Source organism: Pinus tabuliformis, chromosome Q, assembly GCF_031772625.1.
Source record: "Pinus tabuliformis cultivar Carrire ecotype Pingquan chromosome Q, CPIR1, whole genome shotgun sequence".
NCBI classification, from domain to species: domain Eukaryota; kingdom Viridiplantae; phylum Streptophyta; class Pinopsida; order Pinales; family Pinaceae; genus Pinus; species Pinus tabuliformis.
In genome coordinates, this window is record NC_142296.1 from 1,130,154,671 (window position 1) to 1,130,158,387 (window position 3,717).

A 3,717-nucleotide genomic window follows, 5' to 3' on the forward strand; every position below is an offset into this window, starting at 1 on the left:
GGATGGCCTTAAATCAGATATTCAAAAGTTTGTGGCGGAATGTTTGGTTTGCCAACAAAATAAAGTTGAAACAATTAAGACACCGGGTCTATTACAACCTTTATCCATTCCAAGCCAACGTTGGGAGGAGGTTTCAATGGATTTTATCACAGGTTTACCCAAGTCTGAGGGAAAGAGTGTCATCATGGTGGTAGTTGACAGACTTACCAAGTATGCACACTTTTGTGCATTATCACATCCATTTAAAGCCAGTACAGTTTCTACTGCATTTATGGAAACAATTCAAAAGCTACATGGAAACCCAAAGATTATTGTAAGTGACAGAGATCCCATTTTCACTGGAAATTTTTGGACAAAATTATTTTCTTGTCTTGGTACTCAGTTAGCTCATAGCTCATCTTATCATCCTCAATCTGATGGGCAAACTGAGATAGTAAACAAATGTTTGGAAGGATATCTTCGTTGCTTTGTATCTGATAAATAGACACAATGGGTCAAATGGTTGCCTCTGGCTGAATGGTGGTATAACACTTCCTTCCATACAGCAACAAAAATGACCCCATTTATGGCACTTTATGGGTACCAACCACCATAAATCACATCATATTTAAGAGAAAATTCTAAGGTTCAGGCAGTGGAACATCACATCGAACATCAACAACAAGTCCTCCAACTCTTAAAGGATAACCTCGTGTTGGCACAAAATAGAATGAAACAACAGGAAGATCAACATCGCAGTGAAAGAAGTTTTGATGTAGGTGATTGGGTATTCCTACGGCTACAACCATATAAGCAAATGTCCCTAAAGCAAGCTAAGAAGGATAATAAATTATCACCAAAGTATTATGGTCCGTACAAGGTGTTGGAAAAGATTGGTACTATGGCATACAAATTGGAGCTTCCTGCAGCTTCTCGATTGCACCCAGTTTTCCATGTTTCATGTTTAAAGAAGGTTATAGGCGACAAGCTCCTAGTTCAAACAATATTGCCAGAACTTGACGAGGAAGGAAAAATTATATTGGAACCGGAAGCAGTCACAGAAACAAGAACTCGACAGCTACGAAATCGATCAATTTCAGAGTATCTTATCAAGTGGAAGAACTTATCCGCTGAAGATTCCACATGGGAGGATGAGAATTTTATGCAGAAGTATCCAGAACTGCTCAAGCATTGAGGACAACACTTTTTTGAAGGAGAGGGGCATGTTGGGTCCATATAATACTAGTGATTACCCCATTACTATTGTAGTTATACCCCTTATTTATATTGTTGTGCCCCTATTACCCCCATATTGTTATTTCTGTGCCCCATAGAATCCCTCTACTGTTATTTTTGTGGCTTTATATTATTATTGTTAGGTCGGCTGGATTATACTGTGACTCCTTAGACTCCTATATATAGAAAGGAGGTTTTGTCATTTGTATCATCCAAGAATTGTTCATTTATGTAATGTAAAGGAGGTTGCCCCCTCGAAGAGGCTGAATTCTAAGGCGTTGATCTATCTTTTATATCTTTTCTTGAGTTGGTTTCATAACAAACTCATGGACTACTTTATAGGCCTTGAGGTGTGGAAAAGGCCCGATGAGATTTTCCTTTCAGAAGGAAAATATGTTGTGAAGTTGTTGGAGATATTTGGAACGATAGAATGCAAGTCCCTACCCACACTAATGGAAATGAATTTCAAGAAGTTAAGTGGAGAAGTTGTAGGACCTCATTTGGAAAATCCACCTGAGTATAGATGGTTGATTGAGGCTCCGATGTTCTTAGTGAACACACATTCAGACATATTCTATGTAGTGAACACGTTGATTGAATTCATGATTGAGCCTCTTCATGCACATTGGGTTGCTTTGAAATACATTTTGAAATATTTGCATGGGACAATCACCCTTTGTCTGCGATATTGTGTGGGAGATGTTTGACTTCATAGATATAACGATGTTTACTGGGCAAGAAGCATTGTCAATGTGAAGAGTATGTCTTGATTTTGTTTTAGTCTTGGATTTACCATGATATCTTGGATGTGAAGGAAGAATATGATTGTAGCACTAGGTACTGCCAAGGTAGATTACATTTCCACTAACATGGCTTGCTATGAAGCAATTTGGTTGAGGAATCTCTTCAAAGATATATTTGATCAGGCACTAGACATTACAATGATATATTATGAAAACAAGAGTGGGATATGTCTAGAAGAGATTCATGTATTTCATGACAAGTCTAAGCACATAGAGGTCTGATATCATTTCATTTGAGACATGGTGCAGAGAGGAGTCGTTAGACTCCATCACATATTGAAAAATGAGGAAATTGTAGATATTCTCACCAAGGATTTGAAAGGGAAGTTCTTAGTATTTAGAGAGTACCTTGGAATTATGGATGTGACCCCTTCTGATAAGGGGTATCACTGACTAATAACACTAAGCCAACTTTTCCCCCATGTTTGACCTCCCAGGGTAAGGAATTGAGATGGAGGGCTCCTAGGTAGATGGATCTATGGATAATAGGGTGTTATAGACATTTTTGTGCCTTGCATCACTGAGCATGAAATTTCAATAATCAAGGGATCCAAAGTCCCTAAACATGTTGTTCCTACCCCTAGAGGAACAAGGCCAGCAAACCACAGCACTGAACAAAAGTTCTCCACCTGAAAACACTCAAAAACAAGGCAATTCTGGATCATGTCAACTGCTCCACTGAGCATCTGCGCTGAATGTCAACTGCTCCACTGTCTACCTGCGTTGAATGTCAACTGCAAAGAAGGCTACCTGCGCTAGGCGAGTTTGGACATGTGGCACAGTCATTCCTCAAGGTGTCAATGCCCAGGAAGCTTCCAAAATGACACTTGGATCAGGGAATTCGACTGGTGATGAGTAAGAGGTTCCAAATCTCCAAGTGGAAGCAAGAACCTCCAAGTGGACTCAAGAACTGAAGTGGGAGAGGACACTAGTCAGCTTCATACTAGCATCAAGCTGACTCATCCTTTCTCCAAAACTCCTATATATAGATCTCTCTCATGAGATCTAGGGAGGCTGGAATTTAGTATTTGCAAAGAATTGCTCTTGGTTTGTGGCTAGAAATATTGGGTGTGTTATGCTTTGAAAGGAGTTGAAGAAGGAAGTCCATTCTGTTGGGAAGGAGATGCTGGGTTGGAGCCCTATGGGTTATATCTCTTCCTGAACCCTGTTACTTTCAATAAAGCTATCTTGATTCTTTCCTATATGCTGGTGTACTTTGTGTAATTGCATTAGTATATTTGATTTACTTCTAATCCTGAATCATTTATGAATATGTATATTTTCCTTTGTATTGTGTTCTTCTCTTGTTGCAAGTAGCTGCTCTCTTGTCACAGGTAGATGTTCTCTTGTGATCGAGCGAGGAGGCGAGTAGCTGTGGACACACAAAGAGAAGAGGATCTAGTTCGAGGGACAGCCGGAAGACAACGGTAAGTCTGCCGATCTCCTCTATTTCATATTTCATAAAGGAAGAAATCATGATAGCTGTATTCGTTTGTTGCTAAGGCACTGTCACACCTTAGGTGGATAGGATCGTCCTAAATAGGCATTTTTCCCCACAACAAATTGGTGACTCCATTGGGGAGGAACTTGTTTATTCATTTCATTTGTGTTTCCGTCATTTGTTTACTTCATAGACTTGACAGCAACTCTTGAACTGCATCTTTCCCGGATGCAAAGTAAAAGTTGCTGCTTTGATCTA